This window comes from Alligator sinensis, unplaced genomic scaffold (assembly GCF_000455745.1).
Source record: "Alligator sinensis unplaced genomic scaffold, ASM45574v1 scaffold442_1, whole genome shotgun sequence".
NCBI lineage: Eukaryota > Metazoa > Chordata > Crocodylia > Alligatoridae > Alligator > Alligator sinensis.
Genome location: NW_005841829.1, coordinates 4,226,642 through 4,240,122, shown reverse-complemented (window position 1 = coordinate 4,240,122; position 13,481 = coordinate 4,226,642). Strand labels below are relative to the sequence as shown.

General features: G+C 42.5%; 2 protein-coding genes across 2 annotated transcripts in view; both read right to left on the bottom strand.

Annotated features, from left to right (window-relative positions):
* Positions 1–10,561, bottom strand: part of SHANK2 (SH3 and multiple ankyrin repeat domains 2) — an 810,144-nt gene extending 799,583 nt beyond the window's left edge. Inside the window, exon 1 of the mRNA XM_014517615.2 lies at positions 10,198–10,561. The gene's annotated coding sequence lies outside the window, so the exon portion shown is untranslated. The remainder of the gene's footprint in view (positions 1–10,197) is intronic.
* LOC102375012 (actin, aortic smooth muscle-like) overlaps positions 1–13,481 on the bottom strand; it is an 80,512-nt gene that overhangs the window by 16,315 nt on the left and 50,716 nt on the right. The gene's annotated exons all lie outside the window — the stretch shown is intronic.

Here is a 13,481-nt window from a genome sequence, read left to right as displayed (position 1 = left end):
CATGCCCCCATTCTTTATGGAGGACAAAATCAATATTGTAGATCTTCAGGGTATGTGGAATCAGGATCTAGTTCCATATTTTTCCAGCAGACTCACTGGTGCCTGGGTTAAACTCAAACAGCAAAAAATATTTCATTATAATTAAACTGATTCTCCTCAATATTAACAGGTCATAGTGCTGGTGAACATCTTCTGACTTTGCAAATCCAATTCATGTCAAAGCTTGTAGCTTTTATCACTGGCTGATGTTATATTTCACTTGCAATCTCTTCTTCTCTCAATGAACTGCTGCCTTCTGATATATGCTTGGCTAGCTGGCGATATGCATTCTCAGTGGGATCAATGGGGAATAGTTATGAGATCTGAAACAGAGTTGTTTCAGCGTTGGAAGAATCCATGCTGGGATAACCTCTGGCTCCGAAAGTCTCTTTCCTGTAAGCCAACCCGTATAAAATGGAGCATTCCATGTGAATTTGGGATCGTTGAGGAGACCTGATAGATCGTCCTATGCCTTGCTACTAAATGTTTGCTCCTGAACATTTTTACAAAACCTTTCCCAGAAGAGACAACTCTAAAATCCTGCTCCCCCCCCACCCACCCCCAACAAGCCATAAGCCTATCCCTGCTCCCCTTCCTTGTCTCCTAGAACACAACCAGCTTTTACAAGAAAAGCCTAGCTTCATAGGATCAGAGATTTTCAGTTTTCCTCTATTTGCTCCCTTTCCCTGTCCATAAAACTATATCAGGAAGTTAGGATGGAGAAACTCATTTTGCACTTAAGTCACTGGATCCAGGCTTAGAAAAATAATTGAGTTTGATGGTCAAGTTAAATGTAACTTGGCAACAACAACAATTTGGGGCTAGAATTTTTTTTTTTTTTTAATTTGCTTCCCCTCATTGCCATAAAAGTAGGACTTTTTAAGCAAGAGCCATAATTACAAAGATATAGGACCAGTTTTATACTCTGGGTTCTCCTAGTAGAACCCTGGCCATGAACAACAAGTAATTAAGTCCCTCCGTAGCAGAGGTTCAGTGGGATAAGTTGCCTATAGCCACTGCTCTGTCTCAGAAGTGGGGGCATGGCCCAGAACGAGGCAGAACCAAAATAGGCAATAAAAGTGCCAATTCCATGAAGTTTCCATTAACAGATTCCAGTAGAAACCTGGAATACTTGAAGAGCTGTCTACCTGCAACTGCCCTTCTTACACCCTTACTGCAGCTACCCTTGTAGGCATGAAGTTGGCAAAACTAGGCCTCTTGCATCCATGCAAATAAACATGGTCCATAGCGTTTATCTTAAATTTTCCTTCAGAGACAATGTGCAATGCATCAAACTCACTGGTATACTCCTTCCCACCCTAGTTGCCAATGTGGAGAGAAAAAGCAAACCCAGTTCTCTCTCTTGGCAATAGAAAATTTTCAGAAAGTTCTGAGCCAGGAGAGCAGCTCTGATTTAAAAAAAAAAACAAAACAGCACATAGAGCAGATTAGAGCAAAGCAGAAAGCTGGACAAGAGGAGCTCATAGCATTGGAAGCTAAAGAGTCTAATACAGAGATGGGGATCAAGCAGGGAAGCAGATGTACTAGAAGAAGCTGCAGAAATCTATGCAGAACAGGTTGCCACTAGTCAACACTGTTAGCAGGCTATAATCTGAAGACTGGAGGAGGAGACAGCAGGAACTGAGCAAGGTCCTGCCATACCTACTACTTCCAAGTGCCTTAGGAAATTCAACGTACCACAGCGATGCAGCAGTCATGTAAATTACTACTGTTTTAAACTAAGAAAAATAGTTTTTTGCGAAATCCCAAAATGGGGCTGGAGGTGGGATGGGTTGGACAGGGAAAAGAGGAGAGGAAAAAAAAAAAAAAAAAAAAAATCACAAAGAAGATGGTTCCCAGAAAGTAGAGTTCTTTGAGAAACTTTGGCTAAGTATAGTCGGTGAAAAAGCCTAAGGCCAAATGGATTTAATATTTGCAGATTAGCCTAAACTACATAGATTGAACTGATAAGCAAGTGAACAGACATTCACTTTTGATTCCAGAAATGCAGTCACATGCCTGCAGTAGCCCGGAAGCCAGGGGTTACTAGAGCATGCCTGCTCTGCTGGAGAATCAGAGCAGCCCGCCCACCCTCCAAAGCACCCTAGTATGGTAGGGAACCAAGAGTGAACTTGAATCTGGAGGGGATTTGGGACACAAGTTCAGTAAACCAATTTAATCTAAATCAGTTAAGTCTGATACTACATCCATCTGTGAGTTTATCTTAAACTAGTTTTGGCCATTTTGAGAGCAGTTTATGTGCACAGAACTTTTGCTGTGTTACAGATTCCAACCAGTTTCCCATCACTTATATTGGTTTTTGTGTAATTTCTTCCCATAGCCTTTGTTTTGGACAATAGTATCAGCACAGTATCCTGTTGCTCCTCATTCTTCTCTCCAGTACAATTGTAGAACGCATCTATGGAACCTAAGTTATTCTCAATCATGGAACTCCAGGCATGAAGGACTGAGAAGGAGGGATGGAGGGTAGCAGAGCAAAGAATGCATATGCTCATCTGGGATAACTCCTGTTCCTACAAGGTGTTAACTTTGTTCTCCTTTAAATAATTATCCATATGCACATTCCACTGTGGATGACTCCAAAGCAGTAACCTGTCCATTCAGAGGTGAGACCCTTGGGTCTCAGGAGACTAGCAAGTGGAATACCACTTTACCAAACACAACATCAGATTTATCCCCTAAACGATCATTGGTGTCAAGCCAGAAAATTAAGAAATTGAAGCCTAAGCAGAAAAGGGGTTTTCTGAAGTGCCATAACAACTAGTTCCTTGGCCTGATGCATTAGTGCCAGGTTCCTGGCACTGTGTACAAGCAACTCTGCAAGTATCCACTGTGGCAGAATGCCACCTGTCTCTCCCCAAAAACTCTGCTCTGTGACAATTTGGTTAACATGGGCCCTGCAGAAGGCAGACATCCCATCTCTTTAGGTAACCTGAGTTGGATACATTCCTGAGGGAGGGGGGAAACCTGCTCCCTCTGCCTACATGACTGGCATCACATACCTGGGTGAGGGGCTTAAGCTCCCTATTGTTCTAAGTAATGCCAACCTGACTGGGAGGGAGCTAGAGCCCCTGCCAGTCTACCCGGCAACCAGTGATGTATTTCAAATTGGTTGGCTGGCAGCCAACAGGTGCTAGTTTCCATTGGACCAGGTAAGTGAGGTCATAATGTCTATATAAGTTAAGGACTGCCCAGGAAGAAGGGCAGTAGCCATGATGAAAACTCAGAGAGAAAAGAGCTGGACCATCTGAAACTTGCTCTCTCTTTTCAAACCCATGATCAATGAACTGCTTGACTCCAGAGGGAATCTGCACCTGCCTCTGGATGATACTCGTGACTAAGCTACCTGAGATCTAACTAGATATATAGCTTGCAGTAACTCAAATGCGTGATCAAAGGCTACCCAGCCACCCTGTTTGCTCTATGGGATTTCTCTGATATTGCTCTACTCTGTACCCTATTGTAAACCTACTCTTTGTAACCAAGAAATTTATCTTCTGTACCTAGCTTGCGTATTGAGAGTGGGTCTAGATTATGTCTTGAGGTCCCCTCAGTTCAGCTGACTAATGGAGACCATTATTTGTGCTTCAGACTGAGGGAAGCACCCCAAGTTCTTGAAGTGGGTTGAATACCCTCAAGGGCTACCAGGCCAGTGTTTCCCAGGGGACACAGAGCCAGGATCAATCCAGACCCTGGGTGGTGGTGGCACTACCCCCAGTCTAGCGGGTGTGCTCCAGGAAGGGGGGTGGCTACATATGAGGCACCCCCAGGGAGGCACTCAGAGCCTGGAAGGTGGTTGGGCACGGTGAGGTAAGTGGCTTAGTGCAGGAGCACCCCCTACTGGCCCACCACATCCACAGTACATCTCTGCCATTTTAGGAATGTCAGATCTAGTAAGGAGACCATTAATCCATCATGCATGCACCAAAGTCGTTGTCTGACATCACATGGGTACATGTGGCCATCTGTTCGATCAGGGAAAGACATGTTCCTGCCATTGGGGCAGGACTGGCTTCTTGTTGCAAAACCAGGTTGGTTAGGCTCTGGAATCTGTCCTGAGGCTTGTTAGCCATAGCTGTCATGGAAGATGACAAGAGCAAACCACTGGGAGTTTAGCATCAAAGAATCAGTGGTAGCGAGTCAAACTCTTGCAATATAAGTCTGCTGCTTTTGGGAATCTGATGGGTGCTGTTGGTTGATCTATAGCAGGCAAGGGAGAGGAGGGCCAATGCCTCTCTCTTGTTCTGCATTTCATATGAAACCTCTCTCTGAATGGTCAAACCAGAAGCAAGTTTTACATCATGCTAAATCACAGCATTATGTTTGCTCTTGAGTGGACATAGAAGTTTAGACATCAGATACAGGCAAAGCTCTAGCTAAACCTGAATGTAAAAAGATGCAACCCTTTTAAAAGCAAAGCATCAGAAATGAGTGGTATATGAACTTACACAAGCTATGAAGCTGGTTCAAGATCTTGTCCTTGCCACAAGCTGCACCCACCTAAGAAAGTCTACCTTGTCTATCACAGCGTACAAAGTAGCAAACAATATTGCACTGGCAGAGATGGACTGAATGACCTCAATGGTCTTTTTCAACTCTAACTTCTATGATGCTACAATTAGCAAGAAAAAGTACACTGGGAACTAAGTCAGGAATATAAATTAGGTCTGCTATAACCCTTTGGGATGCATCATATATATTTGTACATTGATGCCCAGCATGACAGGTGGAAATTACAGCATCCAGGTAATGAGATTTGCAAGCAGAATGCACAGCCCTACTCACAAAACAGGGTTGTCAAGACCCTGTGCTGTTGAACATTGTGACTTGTTCTTGCAAAGCTTTTCTACTCTGACCTTAAAAAGCTTCCATAAATTTAAAGGATCGATTCACCCCAAGTGAATTCAAGAAACTTTTTAGAGAAAGAGGCTCAATTATCTTTATATAGTTTTGGCTCATCCCTCCAATTTGTGTGTGCACAGCAAATGCAATTTGCTCCTTTTATATAGTACTATAGCAAGGCAGTCTGGCCCTTTAAGTGGGGGAGAGCGCCCTGGGGTAGGAGTCCAGCTCGTGGGTAATTAGCTGGAAGTGAAAAGCCCAAAAGGGGGAGATCATGGGTAACTGGAGTTGGGGGGAAGGAGCAGATTATGGTCAAGAGGCAGACTGAAATTCAGAGGAACTTGGTTCTAGTAAGGGCCAGAACTTAAAAGACCTTCTCCTGCTGCTTGGAGAAAGGCAGAACATTTTGCTTTGATCAGGTCAAGGCTTATCATGTGTGCAATGGACTATTGTTTGGGCTGGCTGACAGATTCCTAAGGTGACCAAGCCTGCCTGTACAGGAGCAGGCATAGCAAGGGGCTTACAAGTACTGCCAGCTCTTAAAGTGACTAATAATCATCATCATTTAAATCAAAAGGTCACTACTAAGCCCAGTATTTTCCATGTTTCCTCTAGTTCTTTTGTCTTCATTACCATGTAATTTGATATTCCACAAGTGTCTACATTTTCTCTCTCTCTCCAAATTAGCATTACTTTGCTGTGTTTTTTCCTTACTAAGCCTATTGTCTTTCTGCCTCCTGAAGTTCTCTTGTACTTTGCAGCCTTTGCAAATCAAAGGTGGCCAGCATAATGGAAACAAAGCCCTAGTGTTGAGTTCACAAGTTTCTTGTTTGTGGGTCCAAGATTATGATATTTTACTAGAAGTGCAACATAATTAATTTGGGAAAAGGGTGGGAGTAAAGCCTTAGTACAGTCTACACACACATGGCACTAAATATTGTCCAGAGAGATGCTCTGGACCACAAGTATATATTTTTTCCTCTTTCAAAGAACGCTGTAATATGAAACCATTTTAAAAATGCAGAAGTACAGGTGAATTTAGGAAATTACCATTTTAAGATGGCATTCACGTTTCAAGTAGTACAGGGCAAAACATCAATTGACATAACAGGCACAGTCTGCTGAAGTTGCTTGAGCTACATTGATTTACACTCTACATTGATCTCATCCTACATAGTAATTAATATTTTCCCCTGCAAATTACTATCACAGAAAGAAATAGAGGCCCCTTGAGGGGAAATAGCTATTTTTAAATCCTGGGGCTTGTTAGATAGATTTTCTGCCTTCAGAAGGAGAAAACCCTACTTGGTTAAAGTTGGGGGGGATGGGAGGTAGGGGGCATGGTTTGGTTTGGGTCTTTTTTTCTTTCTTCTTTTTTAAATGACACAACTTAGTGTTTTATAGGAAAGCAAGTTGGAGAACATTGATGAGGACTGACTTTATTATGTGGCTGTTAGAATTTACATTTATTTTGGACAGGCAATAGCAACAGTGATGCTCAGGTACTTGGCAAACCCCATGTTTCATGAATGGCAATTTCTTGCACAGTCAGACATCACAGGAATTAAACACATCCATGAAGATGCTTTGAAGTTTGCTTTGGACATAAACACCATAGATTCTGAGTGGATATTATCAGTCTCCAGATCTGAATCTGAAAGAAAGGGCCACAACCTTTTCACCAGATGGAGTTGGCAATTCAGGTGTAGAAAATCCAGGAGCACCCCAAAAATGCAAACTTGAGTGACAAGGGAGGCTAAACCCAATTCCCCCTCCCCCATGTCAAGCAGTCTGCCCACCAATGTCTCTGTCTTCCCTAGATTTAGTTTCAATTGGTTCACCTGCATCCCATCCCCTGCAGCTGGGCACTGGGGAAGTGAAAGTACCCTGGGGCTTGGTTGGAGGAAAATATATATAGCTGGGTGTCATCAGCATATTGATGGCACCCCACTTTAAATCTCTCACAGTCTTGCACAGAGGCCTCATCCACACATTGAGCGGGGGGATGGACAAGAAGATGGAGCCTTGGAGAACCCCACAGAAAAGGTGACAAGGGGATGAAGAGCATTCACTCAGCACTACCATCTGACACTTCCCCGCTAGGAGAGAATATAACCAATTTAGAGTGGTGCCATGAATACCCACTGGGTCATGTAAATGCTTTATCAGTACCTCATGGTCAACTGGATGGTCAATTGGTTTCTGTGCATCAAGAGCTGCTGAAAAATTTAATAATATCAGCAGGCACAATTTTCCCTGTCGATCTCCAGCAACAATCATCAGCCAAGGCCGTAAGCACAGTCCCTGCCCTATATTAAGTTCAAAAGCCTGATGGGCATAGGTCCTGGAAACTGATGGCATCTAGATACACCTGAAGCTGCCAGATAACTACTCATTCAGTGACCTTCCCTCAAAAAAGCAAGATTGAAGACGGGGTGATAACTAGCTGGGGAGTTGGAGTCAAGCAATAATTTCTTGAGTCAGGGCTAGACAATTGCAGACATAAGAATTTCAAGCACCCTGCCCTCCCAGAGGGAGGCATTGACCACCACCACCAGCAGTCTCTCCCATACAAGGCAGGACAGACATGGGTCCAGCTCACAAAGGATCACCCTTATCCAGATTTCTGGTTTGAGACTTTTTTTTTTTTTATGTTGATATTTCTAGTTAAGTGGCACGCAATCTCTGGCTTTCAGGCCAGATGCAGTTCACAAAGCCAGTGTGAACAGCCCCTCACCAGCATATCAACACAGGTGAACAAGCCTGCTGCTCCTCCCCTTTTGCCCCCTGCCTTTGTCACTGATTCGAGATTATGAGCATCAACAGTGTTCACCTGCATTGACATGATGGTGAGCTCAGAGCTTTCATGCAACTCCAGAGCCCAAGAGCTGAGCACACCATTCACTTTCCCTTCCTTCTCCCAGGCTGAATTCATCAGCAGGAGAAAAAAAAAAAAAAAGGATGAGTATCCGTGGCAGCAGAGCTCAGCTCCTGGGCTCCAGAGCTGCATGAAAGCTCTGAGCTCACTGGCACATCAGCACAAGCTGTGCCTGAAACCACAGCTTTTTTGTAGCTCCAGATCCCACAAGTTGAGCATTGCTGCCATTCACCTCCTCTCCCACTCCCTCCACCCCCAAATTCAGGAGTGAAGGAAAGAAAGACCAAGCAGCAGCAGTGGCAGTGCTAAGCTCCTAGGCTCTGAAGTTGCACAAAAGGTGTGGCTAAAAATGGATTGGCAGTAGGTGGGTGGATGACAGCAAGACTCAGCTCCTGGGCTCTGGAGCTGAATGAAAAAACTTTGGCAGCTGCAAGGGGAAAGACAGTGGAGACCTGTCCTTGGCAGCCCCACACAGGTACAGGAGCACTGTACAGAGGAAGCTCCACGATGGAACTGGAGGAAAGGGACTAGAAACAATGACTGTAGATAACACAAAAGTTGAGACTGTGTTACTGCCTCCTAGAGACCACTATAAGCGCCTAAAGAGGTGCATATAGTAAGTTGGTTGAACACAATATAGTACACAACAGGAAAGCTGCTTCTATAAATGAAGAGTTGCAGAAGCCTCTTCACTAAATAGGCATGAAACATTGTGTAGACTTCATCATACCAGCATTGCTGATCATTCCTCTCTGGGAGAAGCCCTGCCTCTTCCCTTATGCTGTCCTGAGAGTGCATAGCCTTGATTACTTTGTCAAGAAAGAGTTGTGATGTGGCACATCTGTTTTTCCACAAGATGATCCACTTCCTCTGCATTACATGAGTCCTCACTTAAATGAGAAATCTGACTTAGGCTTACCCTATTGAGTACTTTCATTTTATGGCTTGTGACTCTTACCTACACCCCGTTCTACTGGGGACAAGAGATTGTTTTAGATCATAATTCCCCATTACTAGCTGAGCAAGGGGAAGAGTATCTTCAAGGAAAAAACATCTTCAAACAGTCGCAGATAACCTACTAACAGTTTAAATATTTTCCCAAAATGCTAAATGAACAAGATTAAATTGCACAGCAGAGTGAATAAAGCAGATTGCCCTCTTGCCTTATATTTCTTCAAATGATGAACAAGCCTGCAGGAGGTTTGCTTTTACATTTTTAATGGGTCCCTGAAAATTAAGTAACCTTTACTTTTCCCCCTTTTTAAAGCATAGAGATTTTTTGCTGTATCATCAAGTGCCTACCGTTTTAATGATGTCACTATCAATTTCATTAAAAATGTCTCAATTGACTTTGCCACAGGAAAACACCTTTGACATAATATTACAGTCATGATTTATTATTAATCTCATTTTCCATCATGCTTCTCTTCAAGTCTCAGTTCCTGAAGCTGGGAGCCTTTTTTAAAGCTTTAATAGCTGTGGAGAAAAACTGGATAACAAGACCTGAGTAAATCCAAAGGCTCAGAAGCCAGCAAACAAATTTGAAAAGTAAAACAAAGATATTGTTAGAGACATGATTTTAAGTCAGTTCCTTAATTCTGAGAAACGAATGATCTCTGAATGCTTGGAGTTGGCATCACTGGAGCTATACATGTGGGTAAATGAAGTGCAAGGTGGAAGAGACACTTTTGACTAGTGCGCAGCCCATACACCCCGCAGGGATATTCTGTGGTCTGCAAGCTCACATAAAAGGCTAAAACACAGTTATAGGACACCGAAGACAACTTCATCCCAAGGAATGAGAGGCTTGCCAAATCATATAAGCAGCTAAATAGTTGGGGGGGGGTTCTCCTGCTTTTAGCCCATAATTAATTCCCTGTTCAAAATGCATCTTAATTTTGAATAAGATTCCACGTACAGATTGTTAGGAACGTATTCAGAGCATAATCAAGCTCCTTCCACATTAAAAATGGAGTCAGCTGCAGGATTCAGATTCATATTCTGAGCATTGAAAACTCAAGCCTCAGCCCCAGCTGGCCAGATGAATACAGTTGCCAGGCAAAGATTTTGAATAGAATTTTGTTTTGGAGACTGAAAGAAATCCAAAGGAGTGTTCCAGTTGTATGCAGAATAATTTCAATTGCCTTCATGATGCTTTGCTTCAAGAATTTGCTACATTTTTAAATAATACTGTTAGATGCATTAATTTCTTTTCAAATAGTTCTCTAATGACCAAAACCAAAAGAAAACATCATCCTGCCCCAGAGCAGATAGTAGAAAGAAGCTGGCTAATGGTGTTGGGGAAAGATTTCTGGAACTAGCAGCTAAACTGTTAAATGCCACAAAACCAACTCGCAAAACTATCTGTTACACATTCATACAAGTTACTGGCAGAACAAAACCAGCACAAATCTCACCATTCCACATGGATTGGATCCTAAGTACCAGGGAGGTCATCTGTTTCTGCAGAAGGAGTTGTAGTTGGTCACTCAAAATACCCAGCCTTTGACACAAATGCAAACCAAAAGCAAGTATACAAATAAACCTAAAGCCTATGATCTTTCTCCAGACTTAAGGGTAATCCAGGCTCTTTGTTTTTCTCTTCTCTTGTACTTTGCTCCAGGATTTGTTTAACCTTCTTTGTAGCTCCATCCCTATTCACTAGTCATCACTTGCAGCTGGCTCCCTGCCTCTAGACTAGGCAGACTATTAGCTGCTAACTACCTGCAGCTGGGCTTCAGTCCCTGGAGGCTTAGCACCTCCTTGCATATATAGTATATTAACCTTTCTGTTAAAAGGCATCTATTTAGTTAGATCAGGGATGTCAAGCTCATCTGGCCCATGGACCAGCCTGCATTCTGGATGCCACATGTCCTGGATCAGGTAGTGTGTGTGCAGCCTCTGGGCTACACAGCCTCAGAGTTGCCACCACTGTGGGGTGCACAGCCCCAAAGCAGCCATGATATGCAGTATGACTCCAAATCAGCAGGAAGTCACTCCAGTGCTCCAGAGCTGTGCTGCATACTATAGCCACTCCACTGCTTCTATATGCAAGTGGGAGTATACACCATATGCAGAACACAGAGCCATCTGTCACGCCCCGTACGCTGCCTGTATGTCCCTCTAAGACCCACAGGCAGCACCTAGAACTGGATGATACAGCTTCATGGACCAGATCTGGCCCATGGACTCTATCTATGACACCCTGGAGTTGGATTGCTAACAATGAGATTACTAAAACTAAAAAAAAAAGTAAAATGATGTACTTGTGAACATTTAGACTATGTATATGCCTCATCTTTTCCACTGAGTGAATGATGAAAAAGATGTTGGTCACTTTCACTTTTATTTTTTCACCTTCAGAATTTAGCAGGCCACTACAGTGCATTAACATTAAGTGGAAAATACTGCAGGGACATGAAAGCCAGTTTTCACTAGAATATTTTCTAAATATAAATGGGAAAATTCTACTGCTTTTGGACTGAGACGCAGATTGCAAATAAAAATGGGGGATATGAGGGGTGTGTTGCTTTTTGATCAGTGTCCCTCGGTAGATGCTTTTATTAAAGGTTTTTCAGTGTCTGACATTTTCAGAAACATCATTTAATTACAATTTCCTGTAAGAAAAACTGTTACAAGGCAAAGCAGCATGCTTCATTATTTTTCCATCAGTTTTGCACATCATCTATCTGATGGAAAAGAATGGAATGCAATTTAAATGAGATATTCCAACATGTTTTCTGGGAACACCACAGGAGTCAAGATATTTGACCTGTTTATTGCTTTCGGGATTTCAGCATATGTCCTGTACAAATGAATTTCTGAAACTGCATGCTCTGGGGGGAAACTGTTGCCTAGATTTATGAAATTTGAATATTCATGAAAGGGAGATGTGAAAGGGGCTACAGAATTTTTTTTTTTTTAAATCATGAAAGTTTAAAATGTATTTGATGTCAAAACCTGAATAACAATTGATTCTGTTTTAATAATATAAAGAGTTATAAAAATAAACTCGCAACTAATCGGAAAGCTGACGATCAGCTCTTGAACAGCACTGGCCACAAGAATAATAGGTTAAAGATTAAGGTGCTTTGCCTAGAAAAATAACAAGAAAAGTTTCATGAGCAACCAAGGGCTTCTGTCCTTAATTTACTACTGGGCAATTCTGTCAGCCTTTTTGGGTAAGTGGTGATATAGATCTAGACCAGGCCAATAAATCCCTGGTAAAATTTACCTTCAAACTCAGATATTTATACTGATTTACATTTGTTTGGAGAAGACAGTTACTGGCCATTTGAACTTATATTGTCATTCAAAACTGAAAACACATTAATGAAAAAAACAATTTTGTCTGCTAGATATCTATGTGTCCTGGGTATCTAGTAGTTAGAATATGACTCTGAGGAATCTGCTTCAGAGATCTTTCACCTCCCAGTACCATAAAATTGTTTGGAGAAAGGAGTGCTTTTATATATAGCTACAAGCAGCTGCTATCCGTGCTGGTGCAGTTTTTGAGTATGTCTATATAGCATCTAGGCTAAGATGGTCCTGAGTGCTTCTCCTCAGCAAACAAGGTCCTTTGGGTGAATCTGATATCTTTTATTACACCAACTTATATAGTTGGAAACAATTTTCTTAGCACGCTTTCAGGTTTAAAAACCCTTCATCGGACTGAAGAAGCATCTCCTCAGCAAGATATCCCAGCCAGGACACATTGCCGCTAAGGTGTAAACTTACTTTCTAAAAACATCTGTAAACTTTGTTTCAAAAGGAAAAGGAAGTTATAGGATCCAAATATTCTGATTTGAATACAAGAGTTTGGACTAGATGATTCTTGAGGTCCCTCCCAACCACATGATTATTGTATCTGGTAATGAACTAGTATGAAGCTCTTCATTTGTCTCTGAAAAATACAGAGAGGACACCTTAATAATGTAGCAGAAAGCCCCCTTTTCCTCTTGCCTGCATTTGCTCTCCCCTCTTTGGATATGTTTCTCTTTTTCTACCTTTTCTTCCTTCCTCTCTCTTTCACTTTAAGATAAGGAATTGTGTTTTAAAATTTGTATGTGTGCATTTTGTATCTCCCCTTGTAGTTTGGTATTTTTATCTATTTGTGTGCCATGGCATTTGTAGCTTATATTTTATACTCCTCACCTTTCAACTTTCAACTAAATGTGTTTAGTTTCATAAGTAAGTTATACATTGTAACAATGTTAACAAGGGCAGGAATCAAACTGCCCTTCTCTGTATCAGGCAGGCCCCTGAAAGAGTGAGTGAATCAGTGACTGAATGTGTAACATGGAAGCAGGCAGCAATTAACACCTGGAAGCTGCAGATCAGCCAACGGAAGAACTCAATAGAAGACAATGTAACAACCGGGAAATCTCTAAACGTCACTGATCAAGGGCTAGAAGCCCTGGCCTGAGTTAATCAACGCCAGGGACCAACTTTTGGGCTGAATATCTCCACATCGACCACTCCCAGAGCCCTATTCAAAATTCATCAACGGACTCCCAAACCTGCATGTACGTGCGGACGACCCCTGGGGCTGACAGATGTCATCCAGTAGCCACCGAGGGGGGGAAGTCCCAGGAAGGTCAATGACCCCTGGATTGGGCAAACGTGAAAACTGGGGAGTCACCAAAGTCTGCCAAAGGACAGATAAAAGGCAGTGAAAAGTGACCCTCAGGGGCGCCCTCTT